At 41.9% G+C, this 25,974-nt stretch overlaps 1 long non-coding RNA gene and 2 other non-coding genes across 3 annotated transcripts; 2 read left to right on the top strand and 1 right to left on the bottom strand.

Moving 5' to 3' along the window:
- Positions 1-874: 874 nt before the first annotated feature.
- LOC108351761 (uncharacterized) lies at positions 875-2,095 on the top strand. Its single transcript, XR_001839493.3, has 3 exons — positions 875-1,065; positions 1,468-1,673; positions 1,790-2,095. It is a non-coding gene; the product is annotated as an uncharacterized LOC108351761 (long non-coding RNA).
- Positions 2,096-5,311: 3,216 nt separating this feature from the next.
- Trnap-agg82 (transfer RNA proline (anticodon AGG) 82) lies at positions 5,312-5,392 on the bottom strand. Its single transcript has one exon. It is a non-coding gene; the product is annotated as a tRNA-Pro (tRNA).
- A 13,165-nt stretch (positions 5,393-18,557) lies between these two features.
- On the top strand, positions 18,558-18,699 carry LOC120094478 (small nucleolar RNA SNORA48). Its single transcript, XR_005488787.1, has one exon. It is a non-coding gene; the product is annotated as a small nucleolar RNA SNORA48 (small nucleolar RNA).
- The last annotated feature ends 7,275 nt before the right edge of the window (positions 18,700-25,974 follow it).

Genomic DNA, 25,974 nt, shown 5'->3' with positions numbered 1-25,974 from the left:
GAGAGTAAGCATTCTCTTGCAACATACACAGCTTGACCTAATGCTGGGCTTTAAAACAAGACTTAACAAATCAAAAAGATCTAAGTTATAGTAAATATATTATCTGATCGCAGGAAATTTTCTATTTGAAAAGCACAAAACAAAACAACCTAAGCAACTACGTTATGAAATGTAGCATATATTTGAATCCTTCTGATTTTTAAAACATCATCAGAATTTATGACACAGATAAAACTATCCTTGGAGGGAAATCAGTACTTGTGTGTATTACCAGCTCAAGCAAAATAGAAAAAAAAATAGTTAACAGGAGCAAGAATCACAATAGAATCAAGGGAGCCAAAACTAGTTCTTTGGAAAGAATAGTAAACTTGATATCAATTGGTATTAAAACAGATCCGCTGGGTTGGAAAGATGGCTCAGCAGTTAGGAGCACTGACTGCTCTTCCAGAGGTCCTGAGTTCAATTCCCAGCAACCACATGGTGGCTCCCAACCATCTGTAATGGGATCTGATGCCCTCTTCTGGTGTGTCTGAAGACAGCGAAAGTGTACTCGTACTCATATACATTAAATAAACAATATTAAAAAGAAAATCAGGTCCACATATTCTTTACTCACCCTTTGGAAAGTGAAGCCTTTCTTGCATTCTTTCATAGCCCTCTTTGAGTGTGTAGGCTGGGTCAGTTAAGTGGAGTTAAGACTAGATCACAAAAGGCATAGAGGCCTTCGCTTTGTTCTCTCCTGGATCCCACACTCAGGGAAAGAGAGCTGCTGGCCCTGGGCATACTGATACAACCCTGTTGGAAGACCGTTAAGAATGATGAACTGAGACCCCTGGTCAACTCCAACAGACTGCCTGGCTAGCCGGGCATGAGGGAGCTGCTTGGGAAACCGGTCCTTTGTCTCTAGCCTAGCCTTCAGACAAATATGGCTGTAACGTCAGAATAGTCTGAGCCAGAAGAACCAATCAAATTCTTCAGAACCCATCGTCCCATAGAGCAACCATGTGGAGGCATTAAACTCTAATTGTCTTCAATCGTTTTCTTAAAAATAGGATCCTGCTATGTGTAAGTCCATGGTTACCTTCCATTTTAACCCAGCATTTTCTACTCTTAGCTACTGCTTAGAGTCTCTGGGGCAGTTTTGGAGAGCAATGATGGCAGACACCAATTCCTGTGTGTTTCCAACCTCCAGGGAGACATCTAGTCGCTACTTTAAGTTTTTATCGATATTTATTAAACAATCAGAATAATGACTTTTTTTTTTTCCGGAGCTGAGGACTGAACCCAGGGCCTTGCGCTTTCTAAGCAAGCGCTCTACCATTGAGCTAAATCCCCAACCCCAAAATAATGACTTTTTATTTCTTGTTTTCTAAGTGTGTTTTTGAGCAAAGGTAGCAAACTTTACCAAATGCCTTTTCTGAATATATTGAAGTGATCGTCTCATCTTTTCTCCTTAAATCTTTTAAGGTGATCGGCTGTGATTGTGATATCTTTGACTGTCAACTCCACCGTCTGTTACTGGTCCTGAGAAGAACCCTCTGCTGTTGGGTTTGGAGATGGGCGCTTACATCAGGGTCTCTGCGTCTGTCTTCTTGAGGAGGGGCTGGCCTGTGTTTGACCTTTCTGCACTGTCCTCAGGTTCTTCTGTCACAATCTTGTCTCCCTAGAGAAAGGTGGGGTTATTTTGGAACCAAGCACAGAATTTGCTTTCTGCAGGTCTTTTATTTCTTTGGGGCCAGTTTTTGCTAATTCTATTTTGTGAGCTTTCCATTTTTAAATTTATTGCCAGAAATTCTTCAGACAACCCTGAGCCATCTCTCACTCTTGCTCAACAAGCCTTTCTTTGTCACAGAAGGGCTGTATCAATTATCAAATGGAGCATGAGAAACTACCTTCCAGTTACAGAAACCTAACCCAGTTCAAAGGCTGCATAATGAAGATTTTTTCCTTTGTTAATAAAGGAAAACAGAGTTGATGGATTTTTTTTCATAGCTTTAAAATGTGATAAATTCTCTAAGAGATAAATACGGTGTCTGGTGATTCTAATGTCACATCTAAGCAATTCTTTAACAATAAAAATCAAAGTAATGCTTCACTCCAGAATCAACTTTGCTCTGTGTGGGAGACAAGAGATTATATTAAAACCATTATGCCGGCCTTTCAACACAGCGGCAAACTGTGTGTATACCAGCATGAACTGGAAGTAATATTTTAAATGTGTTTCACAGTAGAAAGCTGATCCTAGTGAAAATGGACACATCTATACAAGTCCTTTGAAATCTTAAGTTGGTATATGTTTACACCCTCCCCCAATGGAAAATCAGATTAACCAATTTTAAAATGAACCTCAAGGAAAGTAAATTTTGCATGTGGCCAGTAGAAGTCATTCAGTGAATTCTATAGTTCAGTGTAGGTTGTATGCTAAAGATGCCTTTGACATTGCATGCCTATGGATGCCCTTCTGTCTAGGAACATGACCCACACCATGGACTCCCACTGCCTTTGGTCAATAGCTAGGTGCTTCTAGAGACAGGTGTTAACTCTCCAAGGCTTTAGCCCACCATAGACGAGAGGTAGTGACACAGATAGAGTCATAGACACTGACAGATGGGGACTACCAGGTGCCCTCACCAGGAGCTGAGGAAACCAGGCAGAGCTCTGACAGTTTCTGCTTCACCTCCTCTTGAGTCTTCTCAATGGGACATAGCTTTAGTCCTTTGCATCCTGTGTTTTGCTGACTATAGCACAGGTTGCAATAAGAGGCAAGAACCCAAACCACTCTCCAAGCTTGCCCTTTGTCCTTTGTTCTGTATTATTCCATTAAACTGACATCTAATGTTTACCCACCAATATGGTTATGGGAGGGGAAAAAAAAAGACTGCAACAGAAACTCCAGGACTTAGGGCCCAAAGCAATCAAGGAGGTTTTGCTCCTAATCCATAATTAGCCAGACGCTGACTTGATTTAGCCCCTCAGTGGCACATAACTCTGAGACAGCCAGCTGCTTTATTCTGCCTGTGTGGTCTCCATCCCTCTTCTGAGACACTCCCTACCTGCAGGAAAAGAGCCCTGTTTGCTCTCTGCAAAACATCACCAGGGATCTCTGAAGACGAGAATACAGCTTGAGCAGAACAAGCCCTGATCAGAGTAGCAAGCATATGAGCTGAGAGCCTCTGTGCTGCCTTCCCAGCCCCTAATACTGTCATTTGGCCTACACTGCCTCTCCACAATGACCTCCAGGCAACAGAGAAGATAGGATGCTGAAAACATTAACTTTCAGGAAGGATCTTTTCTAAGACGCTGCCCACATACCACCCTGCTCCTCAGAGCGGTGCCAAGACTGAAAAGTTATCAGAGTTCACCGTCAATGTTAATGGTGATCCTCAATTTAAGGGTAAGCTTTGGCACTGAGGAGATGACTTGGGCAATACCTGGAGAAATATTTTATACAGAATGGTGCTACAGGTGCACAGTGAGGAAAGATTAGTGATGCTCGTTAATCAGGCCATGGCCTATGCCATTCACACAATGCACAGAATGACCATACACCAGAAGAATTGATGGTTCAAAACACCTCAAGTGTTAATTAAGCCATCCAGGTCTTAGGAGATTTTCTGCCAGTCCACTTCAGGATGGTCCCTTACCTTGCACACCTTGTTTCTGTCTTCAGAACTTGTATATCCCTGCTCCTTCCTTGGATCTTGGCTACCTTTCAGAATTTTTGCTTTAGCCTCTTCCTTTCTTTATCCCTCATCCAGGTTTTCTCTATCCTTTAGGCCTTGCTAGTCTCTGCATTGAGCTCAGCATGCCCAGAATGTTCCTTGTCCTTAGATTCTGGAAGAGAGCTACGTTTTGGAAGACACCCAAGCTCTGAGCCAACCACTTAAGAGGCCATCATCATCACAGAGAAGACGCCAGAAACTCTCATTGAGCTGCACACCCCCAAGGGCATTACTAAAAGCAGCATCTCTCTAGGCTTCAGACTGTCTACTATTGTTATTACTGCAGCTTTTATATTTGTAACCCATGCTACCTTGTGGCATGTGAGTTGTCTGGATTGCCAGAGACGCTGTCCACAAGGACAGGTAAACATGGTTGGATTTGGGCTTGGACTGGAGTTGTGAACACTAGAAGCATTTTGAGTCACAAACCTCTTTACAACTTGTTCAGGTTGGCACTGAAAGCTTTGACCCAGAAAGAATGGGAATAAATGTCTTGGGATTGTTCAGGTTTTGAAACTGGAAGTCCAGCATCTCAGGAATGCCCGTGGGATGTGGCTTTCCGCCCACCTAGGATAATCAAAGTAGGAACTGCTTTCGATTCAGGTATCGGAGTTGAGCTGCCACTTTGACCCAATATTAAGCAACTTCATGGCTTTTCCTGATGTTGGGTCTTTGTCTCCTGAGTGTAAATCTGCAATGTGACTCAGAAACAGACTCAAAGGTTCCAGTTCGAAGTGGCTCAGTTCAAAAGACAGCCTAGAATGGCTGCAATATATATGCCTTGATCTTTGCAAGACTCATGGCAGTGGCTGTGGCCTCTGCCTTGATCTTTGACTAGCTGTGGAAAGATAAACAAATACAGTCTGAAAGTATATGACTGGTCAGCGGTGGAAAAATTGAAGAGGCAAGCAGAAACACTTCCTGAAGGAGGTGGTGACTGAGAATAGAGGCTTATAAAACAGCAGTGTGGCAGGCAGGCAGAAAATATATTTGGTGGATAACAGGAAAATCTATACATGGAGAAAATTTGGGACTGCTTATAAACCAAGATAGAATGGAAAGAAATGTCTTTCCCCTTGGCATTAAGTGCAGGTTTGTCCTTATATTAATAGTGGATGGTAATAATGTTTCAAAATATATCTATATCTGCTTTTCTATTTTCAAAACCTCCGTGCAAGGATGACAAGTTAGAGATTATTATTCACATTTACATTTAGAGAAGCTGGCCCCAAAGAGTTGAGTAATTTATGCAAATCGCATCTAGTTAAAGCCTTTAGACACTGACCTTGAGGCAGACAGTTGAATGCATCAGGATTGCCTGGGCTTTGGTGCTAGACAGATGTTGGGTCCCAGATTCCTTACATACTAATTCCATGGCTTTAAACAAATTACAAAGTGACAGGTTTCTCACATGTATTTGGAACAAATAATGCTTCCTACCCATTTAAGGACTGCCCATCATGTGGATGCCATGAGATAAGCAACCTGAAGGGACTAGTAAGACCCTGGCAATTGGTGAACTGTCAAAACAAAACAGAACAAAACAAAAACCCTCAAAAATTTGGGCTCTTTTTTTTTTTTGTTCTTTTTTTTGGAGCTGGGGATCGAACCCAGGGCCTTGCGCTTCCTAGGCAAGCGCTCTACCACTGAGCTAAATCCCCAACCCCAAAAAATTTGGGCTCTTAATTGCAAATATCAGAGTCATCTTGCTATCAACAAAAGAGGTTTCCATTGTTTAGTTCTCTCTCCGTATGGCTGTGCTTCTCCGTATTTCTAGCAAATTGATTCCTGGTGTGTTCATATTAATTAAACAACCTTTCTTCAAGGATGAGAAAGCTGATATGCTTTTGAGGGGATGGTAATTGCACTTGATGTCTCCTTTAATAATATAAGATGGAAAAGAATTAAGACTGTGGGCTTTTTTTTCACATCAAAAGGCAACCAGGATGACAGCAAGCTCATCTGAAATGGATCTGTTAACATGTTTACTCTGGTGTTTATCCTTGCTTACTATTTTAACATAGACACAAGCCAAGGGGTAGAGAAGCCATTGTACATGGTATCAAACAACAGCCTTCTCCATTTTATTGAGTAGCCACAAAGAGCATATGTACATGGCTCCATTATCCTGTCCCCCTCAAATCCTCTCAACACTAACCATCCACTAACAGCTCTGCCATCAGTGAGGCCTCAACGGTTTTGTTTGTCCATGGACACATTGTGATGGTCGGCAGCAGATGCCCTTTGCCTACTAACTACCAGAAGAGTGAAGCCTCCTTTCTTAACCACACTTCTATTCACTAGTCACACATCTATTCGTCAAACTAGGCAAGATTTAGAGATTTATTCTTGACTCATGGTTTCAGAAGGTTGAGTCCAGCCTTGTTCAGTTTCACGTGCTTGGGCAGAGCATCATGGTAGTGGGAATAAGTAGAAGATTTTTCATGGAATAGGAGAAGAGGAAATAAAGAAGAAGAGAGAACCAGGAAACAGATACGGCCATCACCAACATGTCCCTAATGAGCAACTTTCTCCATCTAGCTTCCCCCTCCAAAAGTTTTCACAACCTCCCTAAATAGTGTCCCTAGCTGGAGGCCAAGTGTTCAACACATGAACCTATAGGAGACATGTCATACGGCAACCGCAGACGTTCTCGCCATTGATCCTATGTTTGTCCTTTGAGGTTTCCTCTACCTATGTGTGGAAGCAGCATTATAGAGGAGAAAGGTTATGGGCTGCTCAGACAGCACTGGATTCCCATCTTCACTCTGTCTCTACTTCCCTGGAATTCATGAGAACATATGAACTTCTACCTTTACAAAAGCACACAGAGTTTCCTGGTTGGTGGGGGACAAAAGCATCTCCTTATACATATCTCCCAAGGACCAATGAAAAAGGGATCTCTGTCCAAAGAAGTCTGGTTCAGTTCCACTGTTGCTATGTGCACCACAGGCAGGATCTTAAGATGTCTTCTATATAAGCAATGGTGCTCAGGTGCAAGGCAACAACAGGAGGCTGCAACTGTTTGAGTTGTCACCTGAGAAGAGCAAGCCTTAATTAAAACAGTACCTCAATCAGATTGGCCCATGGCCATGTTTGTGAGGAATTGTCTTTATTGGTGATTTGTACAGGAGGGTATTGAGTGTTGACTGTGCTTGGTCTAGGGAGTGGTACTATTAGGTGTGGCCTTATTTTGGGGAAGTGTGTCACTGTGGGCCCAGGTGGGCTTTGAGACCCTCCTCTTAGCTGCCTGGAAGCCAGTCTTCTCCTGTTTGCCTTTCGATGAAGATGTAGAACTCTCAGCTCCTCCAGCACTATATCTGCCTGGATGCTGCCATGTTCCTGCCTTGATGATAATGGACTGAACCTTTGAACCCGTAAGCCAGCCCCAATTAAGTATTATCCTTTATAAGAGTTGACTTGGTCATGGTGTTTCTTCACAGCAATGGAAACATAACTAAGACAGAAATTGGTAACAGGAACTGGGGTATTGCTGTGAGAGGCCTGACCATGTTTTTATTTGGAGGGATGTAGATTTTAGGACTTTGGATTCAGGAAGCAGTGGAATGCTTAAAATGAGGCTTAATGGGCTATTCCAGTAGGAATATGGAAGATGCTGCTGCTGACGGTGATTTGAACTGTGCAGGTCTGCTGGCCCAAGAGGTTTCAGTGGCAAAGGATTTTAGTATGTGACTGTTCTTCTGAATTTTTGGTGAAGAATGTGAGTGCTTATTTCCCTTATCCAAAGAGTCTGCCTGAGGCTAAGGTGAAGAGAGTCAAATTAATTGCATTGACAAAGCAGGTCTCAAAACAATCCAGTTTCAACTCTGTGCTATGGCTTCCTCTCATGAAGAGTGCTTTGATGAAGCATAGCACGCTTAAAAATAAAAAATACAAAATATGTGGTTCAAGTAATAAAGGGGCACCAGGAAGCAAAATGGAACTGAATCCTATGTTCAAGGAGATGAACTGATTAAGTTCATTTTAGAAGTGGTTACCTCAGAGCAAGATCCCACTCAGCTAAGCTTACTCTGTATGTGATTGCAGTTGAACAAGAGACACTTATATCATGTTAGATGTTATTATGAACGGATTGTTGTTTTCATTTGGACTTTTAATCTGGAATGAACTAAAATCCAGAAATGGTGGTACACATCTTTAATCCTAGCATTCAAGAAATTGATCCATGACAATCTCTGAGTTCAAGGTCAGTGTACAGTGCAAGTTCCAGGACTGCCAAGCTTAGGCAGTGAAGGATGTAATAGAACAAGGGGGGCCAAGTCCCAGTCCCAGCAAGCAGCAGAACTTGGCAGCTATGACCATGTGGCTCTGGCTTTAGAGCCAAGAATAGAAGGGACTACTGGAACAATTGATGCTGGTTAGCCAGAGCTAAGAAATTAGCACTGATTAAGAAGAGACCAGCATCACTGAGGTGAAATCTTTTGGGAAGTGATTTTTGAGAACACAAAGAAGCTGTGTTTCAGAGATAGCCAAGGTTGTACCTCATGATTCAACTGGACTCGATAATGTATAAGAATCAGCCAGATGGAACTGGTTTTGAAAGCATGAAGGGGTCATGGAGAGCAGCTGAGGCTTGGCACTGTGAGAGGTCATGGAAGGCCAGTGCTGGAGGTGCAGCCTCAGTTGTTGTTAATGGCCCAGAACTGAAGAGGCCATGCAAAGAAACTGAGGCTTGGCACCATGAAGGGAGACCATGAGAGGCTATTGGTGAAGCCTAGTTGTAGCAGAAGATCCCAGCATATTGGAAATGCCAGTATCATGGGATGACCAGCAAGTACAGCAGCAGTAGAATAAAGTCAATCAGAGCTTAGAGTACTACAGAAGGCACAAGTGACCTAAGTCCTTTGGAGGAGCCCAGAAGATCATGTGTAGAACCCAAACATCATACAAAAAGTTATAAAGTTGTAGTTGCCTTGGAGACCCCAAGATGCTAGAGATACCAGAGCCATGGTACCTGCTGAGGAAAGCTGTTACCAGGGAGTGGACTAGCTGAAGAAAAAAGTGTTGTAGTCAGCACAGCCGAAAGCAGTTGAACATCAGAAATGGAGTTGTAGAGCTTGGAGTTTGTTCAGCTGGATTTTGGTCTTGGTTTGGTCCAGTATTTTCCTACTATGATGTTAGGAATGATAATGTGTATCCTGTGTTGTTGAAAGTATGTGATCTGCTTTTTCATTTTGATTTTATAGGGAATTACAGTTAAGAGATTATATAAATCTTAGAAGAGACTTTGAACTTTAGACTTTTAAACATTGTTGAAACTCTTATAGATTATGGGACTATGGAAGTTGGACTAAATGTAGCTTGTATTATGCTATGGCTCCCATAAACTCATTTGTTTGAACAAGCTTACGGGGGCTAGAGAGTAGAATGTGGTGGTTTGAATGTGCTTGGCCCAAGGAGTGGCACTCTTAGGAGGTGTGGCCTTATTAGAGGAAGTGTGTCACTGTGGGGCTGGGTTTTGAGATCCCCCCCACCTCTTGTTGCGTAGGAGCTAGTCTTCTCCTGATTGCCTTTGGAACAAGATATAGAACTCTCAGTTCCCCCAGAACCACATCTGCCTGGATGCTGCCATGCTTCCCATTTTGGTGATAATAGACTGAACCTCTGAACCGGTAAGCCGGCCCCAATCAAGCATTGTACTTTATGAGTTGACTTAGTCATGGTATCTCTTCACAGCAGTAAAACCCTAAGACAAAAGATCCAGATCATTGTGGATGGTTCCACCCAAGGCTGATGGATCTGAGCTATATAGGAAAGCTAGCTGATTATGAGCCAGATAGCAAGCTAGTAAGCACTATTCCTCCATGTGTGTACTTCATTTCCTGCTTGAGTTTCTGCATAACTTCTCTCAATGATAGATGGTGACCTGGAAGCATATGCTAATATAAGCCCTTTCCTTCCCAAGTTGCTTTTGATTAGAATGTTTTAGCACAGTCAACAGAAAGCAAACCAGACCAGCATCCCTGGAGGCTTTGTGTGGTGAGAGTGCATTCTTTATGAATTTGATAAATGATATGTTTTCTGGGCCTTCCATAGTATCTACTTGTCTTAGAGTTTTACTGCTGTGAAGAGATACACCACGACCAAGGCAATTCATAAAAGGAACAATGCTTAACTGGGACTGGCTCACAACTTCAGAGGTTCAGTTCATTATCATCATGGCAAGAAACATGGCAGCATCCAGGCAGACATAGTGCTAGAAAAGAAACTGAGAGTTCTACATCTTGATCCTAAGGCAGCTAGGATGAGGGTCTCAAAGCCCAACCCCACAGTGGCAGACTTCCTCCAACAAGGCCACACCTACTCCAACAAGGCCACACCTCCAAGCCTAGCCATTTCCACCTTAATGGTTACAACTCAGATGGGTACTCTCCTGTCCATTTTGACCAGAGCTTTGTTTAGCCTGCGTTGGAGTTTAACACTGTCTTTCTCCTTTTACATCTGTTACTCCCCAATCAATAGCTATTATTCCCAACTCCATTTCAGAATCTTGTAGCTCTCACCACGAGAAGAGAAGCTGTAGCTCTCAACCTGTGACCACAGTCATACCAGAAACTGAGTAGGGAGTCCTAACCTTGTGCTGATCTATCTGAGCTTCTGACACAAACACACTATAGATGGGTGGCTCAACCAATAATCTCATAGTTCTCAGGTCTGGAGGACAGGCAGCACAAGGTAAAATCACTGGCAGATTTGGTGTCTAGTCAGGAGTCCAGTTTTCCTACCCACAGGTTAGACTTTCTTACCACCTCTTTTCATAAGAGAAAGGGTAAGTCGGCATTCTAGAACATCATTTATAAGGGCTCCAATTACCTTTATGCAGACTCTTACCATCATGACCTAATTACTTCCTAAAGGTCTCATCTTCCAGTATCATCACTCAGTGTGCAAGAGTTTCAACATAGTCACTTGGGGTTGATATAAATAGACCATAACAGGCACCGAATGGCTATGCTTATAAAGCAAGCTGGCCTGAGGAAAGTCAATTACAAATTTTTATCCCTCTACTTTCCTCTACTAGCCATAAAACTGCTAATACAGATAGGTCAGAGAATTCAAATTTTGGGAGGGGGGTATGTTCACATTGGAGCATTGAGCACATGGTGGGACATGAGCTCATGAACTCTGTGGGTGGGGCTGGAGGGAGAGAAGAAACAAGTATCCTTCATCTGCTATTGGAACCAGTTGGTTTACTCACTGCAGCTGTGTTGTCTCCCTCTGGGCTGCCAATGAAAAACAGTGCACAGGGCCCAGCTTTGCCTGCACCAGATGCCCTTGCCCTCTGACACGGAAATGTTTGTGTGAAAAGTGCTGACTATTCCAGCTTTGAAGGGATGAATCAGTCAATTCAACAAGGCAAGAAACCATATAATTTCATTCTTTTTAGTTTGCTTATTTCAAAGCCTGTAGTAGCTACGGCTTGGCTCTTTTCAGGAAGCAATCTAAGAATGTCCTGCATCTTAAGCTAAAGTTCCCAAAATATCTGGGAGTAATTTATAGAAAATTGACTGTATGGACTATGCATAAGCTTCCCTGAAATTCTAAAATTTCTGGGGTAGCGATGAAAAACATTAATATATCTGCTTATTTCTGTTCACTAGTTTCTAACTTACTGAAAATTTAACAAATATTCTGTCTTTAATTTCATAATTTGTGTACACAATAGAAGGGAATTTTCCTCCCTTGAAGATTTAGAAACTCAGAATTTAAGTTCTTGAGATCACAGAGCTAAGAATGAGCCAGCACAGCCAGTTCTACTGTGGTCAGAGGGAATCGTGAAGAATTGGTCTTGGTCACTGGTCCTATTCCCTTAGGACCTACTTGCAGGTTTGTTTGGATTTTCAGTGTACCCACAAATAAAGAGTTGGGCACACTGTGCAGGGTTCTGGGAGGAGGTACTGAAACCAGGGGACATTTAAGTTGCACACATGCTGACACTCAGCATCTGCTAATTGGTGACACCTATAAATAAATGAGTTGTTTTCAAGGTGGGCACGTGTTAGATGTGAGAATTGTCGTTCTCATGTGAGTATTCTTTGATATTTAAAAAAAAGCATGGCACCTTAACCCATTACTACCTCTTGGCAACTAAAAAGAATTTGTGTGTGTGTGTGTGTGTGTGTGTGTGTGTGTGTGTGTGTGTGTGTGTGTGTGTGTGTGTGTGTTTCAGCTTGTCAAGTCCAGGCACTGCATCCAGGACAGCTCCAGAGAAGCAACCTCTTGATGCTCCAATCTTCTGTCACAGACATAGACACTTCTACTAGACCTGTTCCTACTGATCTGTCCACAGATAGTTTCACAGACCCTGGACAGCAAGGAAACAACCAATTCTCCTAAGTCTGGACAACATCCCCATGCTCATTTTCCCAGGTTTCCTAGAGTCACATCGCCCCAAAGTCAACAGGAAGTTGCAAAAGATCACGATGATGACCCTATTCCTGCTACACCATTATCTCTTTCTGTTTTTTTTTTCCTTTTTTAAATAAACCAAAATAGGGGAACGTTAGCATTTTTCTAAGCTCCACCCCACAGTTACCTAGCAACAGCCAGGTGTGGCTGACTCATTATAAAAGAGGTTGTTCGACCCCTCTGTTCTCTCTTGCTCTTGCCTTCATTCCTCTCAAAGTTGCTTTTGGTCATGTTGTTTATCACAGCAATGGAAAACAAAGTAAGACAGAGGGAAGGAAGCAGCTGATGGTTATGGTCCACCTGTACCTCCTCTGTGAAGCCACTTTGCACCTCTCTGCCTGGCAACTGTCGCTATGATTGAGTTCCAGTCTGCAAAGCAATTAGCATTTGTCAGTGAAAAAGAAATAAACTTAAATAAATTAGAATCTCATTAAAAAGCCAACAGAGTTCTGTAGTACATGTGGCACATGAAAATAGCACAGCTGCTGGAGACTGTCTGCTAGAGGGAGAGCTCTGCTGAGTGAGACTGTGCCCATGGCTTACAGGTCAAAAGCACGAATTAGTTTCCCTTGAAAGAACCTAAGAGGGAGGAGAGTCCTTGCATTAGTGTGTGTTTCCGCCATTAGCCATGCAGTCTTCTCCCACTCAGTCTCATCTTCAATTGCATGTCTGACTCTCACATTAGAACTCTTATCTTTAAGTCTTAGGTTATATTTCCTGCTTTGGTACAGATGCAAGTTGAACCCTGGTTCACTCTTCCTCAGTGAAGTACTGGGAAAGTACAAGGCTGCTGTATGCATTCTCTTTCACCAAACAACTTTTGGATTGTTTGTCTTACAAGCCTGCAAGGCCAGTGAGAGAGATTTTTACCTTCTCAGGAAAAATATTTTCATGCCATGGATGACACTAAAATTGATCTCCCAGTTTCTCAAGCTCTGCTGTCTTAGTCTGTTTCCTGTTGCTCTACCAAACTACCTGGCACTGGGTAATTTATAAAGAATAGAAGTTTGTTTGGCTACTTGGTCTGAAGACTTAAAATTCCAAGAGTATGGTACCAGCATCAGGGGGACATCGGGTGAGAGCCTCCTTATATAGCAAAATAGGAGTCTTCACCTATTAGCAAACAGAGCAAGCATGAAAGTGTGCGTCTCTCTTCTAATAAAGTCACTAATGCTGTCAATTGAGTCCCATCTTCATGACCTCATTGACTATGAATCACAGCTCAGTAGTATCCTGTGTGTGTGTGTGTGTGCGTGTCTGTGTGTGTTCATGTATGATCCAAGTGGGCGTGTACCTGTGTGCACACACAAGAAGCTAGGTGTCAATTTTGGGAGTTGTGTCTCAGGTGTGTTCTACCTTGCTTTCTCCCCTCCCCCTCCCCACCCTCCACGCCCACTGGGACCTATGGCTGTCTAAACTGGCTGGCCAGTGAGGCCCAGGGATCCATCAATCTCTACTTCCCCAGCATTAGGATTACAGGTTCTTGCCACCCTACTCAGATCTCTTTTAAGGTAGGTGCTGGGGATTGAAATCATGTCCTCATGTTTCTGTAACAAGCACTTTACCAAATAAGCAACTCCCTGGCCCTACTTCACTGTAATTTTTAAGACTTGGATTCATATTCTCTGGAGCTTTACACACTAGCAAACTGCATTTCAATGCAGTCTTGTGACTTAAGTGTTCAATATATTAGAATACATGTCTTCTTTATCTATTGTGGGAACATCGTCTCATTGAATGGTCCCTTGCTCACTATGTCTGATTGTAGGTTAGATGAGATTATCAGGAAGGGCAAGATGATGTGTATTCACTGTTGGCAGTGGCTACTCAAAGGTTCCCCTACCCCCAGCACCCTTGCTGGGAGACACAAATATCACTTGCATTAAAGCACAGAGCAGACTTCCTTATCTTAGGAATAGGCCCAAGGAATCAGAAGTTAGCGATGCAATCAAGACTTTAAATTGTTTTGTTAATGTGCATTAAATTGTAATTATCTGCATTAAACTCATTAGACATTGTACTGCCTAATTATCACGTTAAGAGAGATCTGAGACTTGACAGACCTCCCCTTCCAGAGGAGAGTCACTCGGCAAGAGCCACACCTCTGGCTCTAGGCTTTTAGCAACACTTCATCAGGGCCATTGTGCTGAGTCACAGCCCACAGGCCTAGGAACCACAGAAACTCACTCAGCTTGGACAGCAGAGGGACAGTGAGGGTTAGGAGGCCTGGGCTACACCAATCAAGCAGCAGACTTTTCTTTCCCTGGACTCACTCAAGTGTGGCTGTAGCTACAGGGTCCTTACACTATGAGGACTTCAGGAGGCCTGGCCTGGTGTCTGCATTCAGAAACCATCTGGCCACGAAGTGGTCTTCTCTATATTTCCAGTCTCCCAGAGTTCCTTCCCAGGATCTACTGTGGTTTGCCTAGAATAAGCAATGAAGCAAAATTACAATGTGGGGACCTTACAAAGTCAAAGAACATCTATTCCAGCTTCTTTCTATCCCGTAGAAGGGAACAGAAGCCCACAAGATTTGGTTTCTCACATTGCTTGGAAGAGAGAGAATCATGTTTCAATCTCAAGCACAATGATTGCCAACTTTGCTGCTTATTCTCCACTGTCCAGGCAAGACATTTTGAAAACCTAACTCTGAATAATTCAAGAAGTCTTTTCACAGAGTATACCTCCAAAATAAGGTTAGGAAGAGAAGATGCTCCCTACAGTCAGTCAGTCAGTCATTCCCCTCATCCCTTTAGTCATGTGTCTTAGTCATTCCTTGAGAGTCTACTCCATGCTGGGCTCTGTGTTCCCGTTGATGAGGAAAACCAAGTCCATGCTTCCAAAGAGAGACAAGAGGTACTTAAGGGATTATACAAATAAATGCACAATTATCTTCTTGGAAACTGCCTTAGGTTTTACTCCTGTAGACACCATAACCAAGGCAAGTCTTATAAAGGACAGTATTTCATTGGACTAGCTTACAGATTCAGAGGTTCAGTCCATCATCATGGTGGAGCAGGGCGGCATCTAGGCAGGCATGGTACAGGAGGAGCTGACAGTTCTACATCTTTCTCTGAAGGCTGCTAGCAGAATACTGACTTCCAGGCAGCTAGGATGAGGGTCTTAAAGCCCATATCCACAGTGACACACCTACTCCAACAAGGTCACACCTACTCCAACAGGGCCACACCTTCTAATCGTGCCACTCCCTGAGCTGAGCATATACAAACTACCACAGAAATGAAAGGAAGTAGGGAGGAGAAAGAGGGAATGTGATGTAATAGTACACTAATGGTAGACATCACTAATCCCACCCCTAAATGGGAGAACAATGAGATAAGAAGAACATTTGGAGTAAACTAAGGTCAGAAGAGGTAGGACCCATGCCACTGAATCACTTACACTTTCCTCTATTCTCAGAGTAAGTGGACTTGGTATTGACTTGAATGAGCATGGACAGCTAAGTGTTGAACAGTCTGCAGCTGAGATCATGTTCCACACTTTCCAAACACCAAATGCAGGTCTTGAGTAAAGGAGGCAGGACATAAGCAGCTTTGCCTGTGAGGGTAGTAACAGGATTGATGGTGGTTAAATTACAGCCCCATTGATTATAAGCTGTTTCTCTAGGGCAATGGTTCTCAACCTTTCTGATGCTATAACCCTTTAATATTGTTCCTCCTGTTGCGGTGATTCCCAAATATAAAATTATTTTTGTTGCTACCTTATAACTGTAATCTCCCTACTGTTATGAATGGTAGTATAAATATCTGATATACCAGATATCTGATATGTGACCTCAGTGAAAAGATCATTTGACTCCCACAGGTTGAGAACCTCTGCTCTAAAACCTGCCATTTCACCTTTTTGGAGGCTTGGTTTCCCCAGGTTAAAACTGTCCCCTCAGGTTTTTGGCAGGGATTAAATATATTTTGCAGTTCTTGGTTCTGACTAGCATAAAAGACTGAAGTTTACATTCTGACAATGGTGGAGCCTAAAGTTCATATCAAAGTGAAGACAGAGTTCCTGCTGATGAGCAGGTTTGCAGAAAGCACCATTCAGTCCTCCTGTGGTCTTCCCTCTATGAGAAGAGTTAAGATATCTTTCCTCTTTATTTATGGACATTGTCCTTATGGATAGAACCCATCCTCCAGGCTTGTGAAACCTTAATAATCTCCCACACTGGTTACCTTAGGGTTTAGGGATTTAATCTACGAACCCATGAATTTCAGAGAGGCATGATCCAATCTATCACAGCGTACAATAAAAGTATAGTCATTTCTTTCTTAGGTATTTCCTCCCACTTATAAAGGTCACTGTAGAAGAAAAGGAGTCATATGTTATAAATCCTATAAAAGGATTTTATAAATCGTCCAAGGATGTGTTATGGAAGTATTGCTGTGCTTGTATTTATTCTATAGTATCTCACTTCAGAACAAACAATGTTCAAGTGGCAAACCTGACAGGCCCCTCACCTCAGTAAATGCTGCCAAAACAAGAGAGGAAATGAGGAATCTGTACATGAAAAATTATGTGAGAAGCATAGAGGTCTATTTGTTCATTTTTCCAAACAAAACAAGAATAACAGCAAGAATGTCAACAAAAAGTAATAGAATATGAAAAATGAAATCATATCTGGAGCATTAATTTATTAACATTAGATGTGGCTCAAAACCAAATTGCAAGTTGCCAGAACTCATGAAAGAGTGCGGGAAGGCAAGCAGTTACAAGGCCAGATCTTAAAGCAACTGAAGGAAGCCTGGGAAGAGCTAAATTTAACCTACCACTTATCCCCAAACCCAAGAAGTAGGGTTAAACATGGAATTTATTTAGAAATTTTAGAAAGTAGGACTGTCACTTTAAGTGCATTAAGAGGGGTGGGATTAGAAGTTGATGATAAGTATTGCTCTTCTGCCATAAGCATCCTGAGTTAATAAAAATAAAATGAATAAACATACTAAAATATTGCACAGTATTTCATAGATGTTTTGTTATTATCAGTCAATAAAAATTTAAAAAAAACCTAAAACTAAAAATGAGAAAGTTCCCTTCTGCAATGTGTTGAGAGAATGGTGTAAATTTTATCAAAATTTAGCAAAGACCCAAAGAAAAGTTCTGGTTCAGCCCCAGAGCTTTGCACAGAGAATGGCTTTAACTAGCATTATTATGTAACTCACAGTAGCTAGTAGGAGGATTTGCAATGGTCTCATTACAAGGAAATGATGAATGTTTGAGATTATAAACAGCTAAGCATACTGTGTTGGTCAACATAAATGTACCAAACACCATGTTGTATCCTCCACAAAGATGCACAGCAGCTGTTGTGTTAAGAAAATATTAATTTAGCTAAAGTGAAATCAAAATAGAATTCAGAAGACACAATGACATGATGAACGGTAAGCCAAGCGGGATGCATACAAAGCGGATAAGTGGGCTGTCACAAGCTATCAGAAAATTGTGAAATTTCTTTTAAGACTTAGTATTATCTTGCCCATACAATGTGTTTCTGTGACTGAAAGATTAAAAAAATAAATATTTGGGTACAAATATGCCGGTCAAATGCAACACAAGGAATAGGAGGGTCAGCTCTGGGTAACATATTATTTACAAGTTGAGAAGGTATGCAGGAACACACAGCAAAACTGGTAACAAAAAATGGGAACAAAATAAAATGCAAGCACATCTTCTTAGAAGAAGGTGACTTATCAGCATCAACCCATTCCGAGCATAAGAGTATAGACATTAGATGAAGATTCAGTAAAACAGAAGACACAATCAACCGTCTGTCTGGTAGATCTGACAAATCCTGTAGCCTAAACTATGGAGGCCTTTTGATTTTTCAAAGGTTATGTGGTAGTTTGCATGGCACTGTTAGGAGGTGTGGCCTTGTTGGAGTAGGTGTGGCTTTGTTGGAGGAAGTATGTGAGGTTGGGCTTTGAGACCCTCCTTCTAGTCATATAAGTGCCAGTCTTCTCCTGTCTACCTTTGAATCAAGATGTAGAACGTTTTTCTCCTCCAGCACCATATCTCCTTGACACTGCCAAGCTCCTGCCTTGATGATAGTAGACTAAACCTCTGAACCTATAAGGCATCCCCAATTACATGTTCTTTATAAGAGTTGCCTTGGTCATGGTGTCTCTTCATAGCAAAGGAAACACTAAGACAGGCTGTGACTTAGTCTATTCACAGAAAGGGATCTCCTATGAAATCAGAATGAGAATGTCTTTCATGTATAAGGAGAATGTATGTTCACAAAAGCATGAGTTTACAGATATTTTGAAATCACAATACAGTAAATTAAGGCAGATATGTTGGAACTGAAAAATAACATTTGGCACATGGCAGATGCAAAGAGAGAATTAAAAGAATGGCAATAAGCATGAAGCATTGCCCCACCACCACCGCCACCACCACCAGCAATGGCAAAGAGACATCTTGTTGGTGGTATTGTTCTTAGATCCATCGGGGGAAGAGAAGATGGCAATCCTTGGTTCTTCCTAGCTTGATGCCTGGCTTGGGGCTAAAGTTGTCTTATGCCTAGGACTCATAAAAATCAAATCTAATCAAATCCAGGAAGCACAGCATGGGAGGAGGAAGACAGGCAGACCTGTGGACACTATGGCTCCACAGACCTGCCCTCCAGCTCTCTGCACAGGTGGGCCACAAACTTCTGCTTTCCACCAAACCACTTAGCATGAATGAAGGGCGTCACCCAGGGGCCCATCAGCCATGTGGGCAGCCTGCAACAGGAGCCACCACAGTGTATGAGTATGTGGTGGTCAGAAGGGAGAAAAGGAGAACTGGAACAGGTTGAACATTATGAAGAGAGATGGAACTGGAAACTCAAGGGTGGAGAAATGTAGCCTGTTGTGAGTGGCCAACCCTGCCACCTGGTACCATGGTGAGGTTCCAGCCCGAGCTGCTCCTAAGGGCCATGCCTGAGTCTATAGCTATGTAGTGACAAGGGTTGGTATCAATGCTCATGACTTACGTTACCTCTAAAGAACATGGGGATGCCGCTGGTTGGGGGAGCCACTGGGAACCACACAGATGTCCAGGAACTGTGTCTATCTGGCCCTGCCTCTAATTGGATATAGGGCTCTGAAGAGCTGGCCCCATCTCTCGTGGCCAACATCACTCAGATGAGAGCAGGCCCTGCTTCTTGTCCAGGCGGCACCATTATACCTGGTCCTTGTGGCAGGAGGAACACCAGGGTTTATTGGCTGCCATCCTACTCTGAGTTCAGTGGGAAACCCTGCCGCAGGGTTTGTCTTCTGCAGTAGCACATACAGACACACACACACACACACACACACACACACACACACACACACACTCAGTGGAGTGGTGAGAGGAAAAGGGATAAGGAAATGAAGGGAAGGGAAGCATATAGCACACACATACCACATACACCACACTCAGAGACATACTTTTCAGGGGTGGGAGGAGGGAGAGAAGCACACAGTATATAGCACACTGAGATACACTGATGATGGTGGTGGTGGTGATGATGATGATGGTGGTGGTGGTGGTGATGATGGTGGTAGTGGTGGTAGTGATGATGATGATGAGTGTCATCCTTGCAAGACTGTTAAAATGAAGTGGTACCCAGACAAACTACAAACCCAGCATCTGGAGGTAACTAACAGTCAAGAAGTAAGTCTACAGGGACTGGATTGGGTGGAGCTGGTTGTGGTGGTGTCATTGAAAATCATAATTTTGAGAGAAAAACAAATGAGCATTATAAACAGACTCCTCCTCAATTCTAAGAACATTTAAAACACAACACAAACAAACAAAACAATAAAAATTAAGAATAAAACTGATAGACAAGGAGAAAGTTAAAGCATATGGCTGTGCTACATACAAAGATATGATAAATTTACAAATTTCAAAGAGAAACATTCTTTATATATGTATGTGTATGTATAAACACATGATTTATGCATATGAGTGTGTATGTGAATATGCACCACACATTCACTGTATCAATTACTTTTCTTATGACATCACACATAAGAGAAAAAAAATCCAAAGAAAAGCTGTAATTGGCTCATGTTTTCATACTGATCAGTCTGGCATGATGGGAAAGGCCTAACAGAATACCTCAGATCGTCATACAATGGTGGCATGAGCATGTGGCAAAAATTGCTTCACAAGCCAAAGATTAAGGAAGCAGTCAGCAAGGAGGGTTCAAATCTAGCCTTCAAAGGCACACCCCTGGTGACCTACTACTGTCACTGAAGTCTCTCCTTCCATAGTTTTAAAGACTTCTCACCTGAGTCCACTACCCGAAGACTAAGAAGCAAAACTCTGAACCTGGGAAGATGTTTCAAATCAAGAGCATGGCCCTCACTCACCCCTCAAACAGACAAGAGGAAGGGAAACAAAAATAAGCCTTTAAAATTCCCCAAAGACCCCCCGGGTTTATCAATAAAAGCCAGGCAAATGTTTACAAGACTTGTAATCTCCATCCAATACCAACTCTTTACTACAGAAAATTTCAAATTCATTCTGTTCATTGGAAATTTCCACACTCATGAAGAGACCCAAAGTCCCTGAAACAAATTTCACATTGACTACACACTTTAATTAAAGAAGGGAAACTTGAAGGGGGGCTGGGGATTTAGCTCAGTGGTAGAGCGCTTACGTAGGAAGCGCAAGGCCCTGGGTTCGGTCCCCAGCTCCGAAAAAAAGAACCAAAAAAAAAAAATTCCTTTTAAAGAAGGGAAACTTGGAATCAATTATGGGAAAATATCAGATAGAGTTTTTAATAGCTGAGAACAGAGAGCAAAAACCTTTAATCACAGCACTCAGGAGACAGAGGCAGATGGATCTTTGTGAGTTCAAAGCCATCCTGGTCTATGCAGAGAAACCCTGTCTTGGGGGAAACAAAAAAACAAATAACTAATCAACTAACCAACAAAAACAATTTTAAAAAAGAAAGAAAGAAGACTAGAAAATAATTCTGTTAATTTAAATAATTAATTTATAAATATCTAAAGAGAATCCATTAATTAATAAAGAGAGAAACAATAGAAATTTTTTTATATGACCATTGGGCCTGGAAAGAATGCTCAGTGTTAAAGCACTTACTGCTCTTACAGAGGATCTGGATTTGGTTCCCAACACCCATCTTGGGTGGCTGGCTGACAATAGCCTCTAACTCCAGTTCTAGGGATCCAAGGCTCTGTGGTCTCTGCTAGCACCTGCATTCATGTAGTATGAATAAACTCACACAGACACGCAAGCACACTCACACAGACACACAAGCACACACACAGAGACACACACACACACAGTAAAAATAATAAAATTTAAAGAGTATCACAATTTCCAAATGCCATATAAGAGTCAGTTACTGTAGTCATAATGGGCTCCTGCTTTTGTGTGCCAATAGTCAGTCTCTATGTCTCTTCAGAAGGTAAGTGGTCTTGTTGTCTGCACCCAGGTACTCTCAACTGTCGTCATTCATCTAGATACACACATGACAGCTCACAACCAGTTGTAACTCCAGTTTCAGGCTTCAGATATTGAGTTAAGTTCAAGCAATTCTAACATGTAAAAGCTCAATGACTTGCTAATATATGAAAAGGTATGTAAGATCATAAATAACCCGGGAAAGGCAAGTTATATAATACAGTACTATTTCATAACCAATACATTGGCTTTTTTTTATCTGTCAATATTGGTCTTGCTGAATTGTAGAGGGCCGCTTTAACATTCGCCACCACAAGATGGCGCTGGCTTCCACTCCGTCCCACGTGGAAGGCCAGGATAGCTCCCACCATTACAAGATGGCGCTGGCCTCCGCCACACCAGCCGACTTCCTTTCAGTTAACTGTGTGCGCATGTGCAAGAGTGCCTTCATGCCAGGTCTTTGCCCACTCCGGGGCGTGCCTAATGAGATCATGGGTAAGCAACCAATCAGGTGTGGATGTGCTGCGCTAGGGTGTATATAAGCCGCGCCATGCGGGCACGCGGCGCTCTCCATAAGATTTTAATAAGTGTTTGGCTGCCGCAAGGATTTGTATGTCCCCGCGTGTTTTCTTGCTGGCGAGGTCGCGTGTGGGACATTTGGTGCCGAGAACCCGGGATAAAAAACGCCACACCATCGCCAGGCGCCGGGAGGGAGTCCTCCGTCCGCAGAGAGAATCCAGAAGCGGCAGGAATTGAGGTAAACTCCGAGAGACATGATAGGAAAGCATGTCAGAAACGGAGCGTAGTGAAAGGTTGCAACGAAAAAATGATACTGATCGATCTCAAGCACCAGGCCCCTCTGCGGTCTTACCACCGTCAGAGGTGATAGTATGGGGAAAGGACGCCCCAAGGACAGTGGCCACCTCGGCTACTGAGGGAGGGACCCCTGCAAAAATGGGGGCCCCCACTGTGAAGAAACCGAAAGTTATGGATCCTTCGTGGACAAGGCTGGTAATTTTGTTTATTTTTTTCTTTGTGTGGGAAGCCGTTACAGCCATTAGGACAGGTCAGAGGGTCCTTACAGAGCAACAAGAAAGTATGTCGGAGGGAGAAAAGGTCTCTAAAGAAAAAACGAAAAGAAAAGGAGATAAAAGGAACACAGTATTTTGGGAGAAAAACTTTGTCTTTGTGCTGGTAAAAGGTGTGATCAGGCTCTATAAGATTTGCAGAGTCATACTGATTAGGCTTGATAGAGGCAGAGTGCCTGAAAATTTATTCAGGAGAATCAAACAAAAGGACATCTCAATGCCCATGCATAGCTTGATGGAGTTAATGTAATTGGGTTGTGAGTGGAAATATTCAGGACTGTGTTTCACTTCCATACCATTGGCGAATGTCAGTCGTGCTGCTCAGATAATATATCTCAGTATCTTACAGGAATTGGGTTTCCTGTTGATGGACTAGTCCAGGAATTGAGACAATCCATCGTCCATATCGACTCCACTCGAGTGGATAGTCACCGTGAACACCATCTGGTTTTTTCCCCTCTTTGTCTATTGTCTGTCCCTGGTGCACCAGGATGTCCCCATGTCTGTCAGTTTATGTCTGTGGTTTTTGTTTCTCGTTGTTTAAATGTTTTATGTTTCATGTTCAAAAGAAAAAATGGTAAAAACTTTATCTGCTGGTTGTTCACACCTTGACTTGGTTTTAACTCGTTTCAAAAAGGAACAAATGAATAAAAAAAAAAAACAGTTTCAATCAGGCCTTTAGAGCCCTGCACCTGCAGCTAGGAACATAGGTCAGCTGGAGAAGCTGCCCAGAAGCTAAGCGTCTGCACGAGCTGATCTTAAAGGCGCCAGCAGCTTCTCAGCTTCTTTGGTACAAGAGCTGAGAGCTGTTTCTCTTAGAGAAATCCCCGACTTATTATTTGACTCAACAGGTGACAAGGTGCTTCTCTTAAAATCATAGCTAAAAAGGTAAAAAAGGTGTTTGGTCTAAATATTAAAGATATGTGTAGCCACTTCAATTTGTTTCTCATTGGTTTTAAATGTGTAAATATGCTCTACTTGCCTTGATCATAGATTGTTGGCCTTTTTAGTTATTGGATATGGTTAAAAAGGTATAATATTGGTAACAGAAAGTTGACATAAAGCTGGTAATTTGGATGGAGTCATTTCTAGACAACATGTGGCATGAGCCAACCCAGGGAAACAGGTCTAAATTGAGATAATATTTTTATGGAATTCTTATCCTAGAAACCAGGCTTCTAAAAGAATTTAGGACAATGTCTCTTTGTTGAGGTACTAGAGACTACACCATCGTGCGTTCATATATAGGAGTTGGCAGTCAAACTTTGTACTAGTTTGTTGGAGGTCAAGTTTTGCTTTCCTAGTTGTGGTTTGCCCTGAGGCTATCTGTATTTTAATGCTAATTCCACTGCCCCAAGGACAGCTGCCTAGTCATGTACTCAGAACTCAGGTGACCTTGTGGTTGTGCTCTGGTATTACAAGGAGAACTTAAGGATTTGATTAAGGATTGCCAGTGTTACATTGACTAACTCAAACTTATTTGTAATTGAGAAAAAAAAATCAAACAGGTAAAATCAAACAGGTAGAGATTGTTACAGGATTCACAAAGGATTGATGAGGTTTTGAAACTTGTGAGAACATTACAGCCAGTTTGTTTACTCCAACTGCCATTTCAAGATAGATTTAGAGGATTGTTTTTTATGCAATTTGTTACGTCCTGGCGATTTTGAGTTTTCATTCCGTGAGCTTGCTTATAGTTTTAGAGAGCCCATAAAGTGATATCATTAGGAATGGCTAACAGCCTTATATTATGTAATTTTGTTGCTTCTTCAATATAAGAAGTTATAACTTTAAATCTTTCAGTGTATATGGAAATTTTTACTACAAACCTTTGCTCTCAAAATGAGCTTTAATATTTGGGGAATAGCTGTTGCACTACTCCAGAAAAGAATATTTGAAACTAATTTTAAGCTTCTAAGGATATGTTAATTGGCTAAGTACCTCACCCTACCAGAGGACTTAGGTCTTTGTTATGCACATTGGAGGTAAACTTCAGCTGTGTTAATACAGAATTGTAGACTAGAGTCATGGAAGTATTTTAAAAAGAAACCTGGTGAAACATATCTTATTCCAAACAACAGTTAATCGGTTATTACAAAATACTGATATTTGGCCTATTACATATACAAATTTTTCAGGCAAAATTGATAATTTTACTCTTTGCATGCTTTTGTACTTCCTGTATATTTGTGCATACAACCCATAGGAAATGCGCTTACTGTATTTATAGGTGGTTCATCTAATGAAAAGGCTACATATATGATTGGATCACTTGTTTATTCTCTTGAGTTTTTGTTACTTCAGTACATTATTAAATTCCGTGCTTTAGCCACTGTTTTTAAATCAAACTTTCAATTCATATACTGATAGCCAATGTGTGGCTTGTGATTTACAATTGATTTCAATTACTTAATGCTTTATTAGAGACAGGTTTTCTACTTAAAATCATTGAGTGATTTCAGTGTAAATTGTCTGACAACTCACTGTCCTTTCAGTGCTCTGGCTCAGACAACTAAACAAAACCATAGACCCAGCTCTTTGAAAATGGTAATGGAGTTGATATAAAAAGAGGAAGACTCCATTTGCTTGCTTTCAACTCCCAGCCTCACCCTGCCAGCTCAGGGATTTCAAGTAAGACTGAAATTGGACAATATTTACAAGATTTGACATTTCTAATTAATGCTTATGTTTAGGTAAATAAAGTTTGTGAGGTACTAGAGAAATGGCTTAGTGGTTAAGAGCACTAAGTACTGTTCCTTTATAGGACATTTAAGAACTCAAACTGGATTGCCTGGACTCTTTAGCAAGGGAGGACAATGATACCAGACAGATTATAGGCCTTACATAGGAACAATTAGTCAAAAAATCTCATTCTTTATATATCCAAAACAATAATGCTGGAGACAATAATTTGGTATACAAGTCAATTTATAAATACAAGTGCTCAGTGTCCTCAATTTAATCCTCGAGGACTTACCTTAATAAATAATATCCTTACTATATCTTAATAAATAAATAGGGGGAGTTATCCCTGTATGCTAAATAATGCTCCTTTTATATCAATTTTAAAATTTGGATGCCAAAGTTTATGGCACCCTACAACTAGGCATGCTTCTGCCTAGGTGAAATAGAAAGCTCCACATATTGACATGATCCGGTCCAGATATTTTATATGGGGAAGAGGGAATGTTTGTGTTTTTTCTACAGGATGCTACGAGAGTGTGCCAGCTGCCTGAGTGGTTTCTGAGACTTGCTGATCCTGGTTACATGAAGATTCAGCTCTCGTGTGTGGTTCAGGTCCCTGGAGTCATTCCTCT

Source organism: Rattus norvegicus, chromosome 8, assembly GCF_036323735.1.
Source record: "Rattus norvegicus strain BN/NHsdMcwi chromosome 8, GRCr8, whole genome shotgun sequence".
Classification (NCBI taxonomy): domain Eukaryota; kingdom Metazoa; phylum Chordata; class Mammalia; order Rodentia; family Muridae; genus Rattus; species Rattus norvegicus.
The sequence above is the reverse complement of the archived record's forward strand: the minus strand, read 5'-3'. Positions and strand labels throughout refer to the sequence as shown.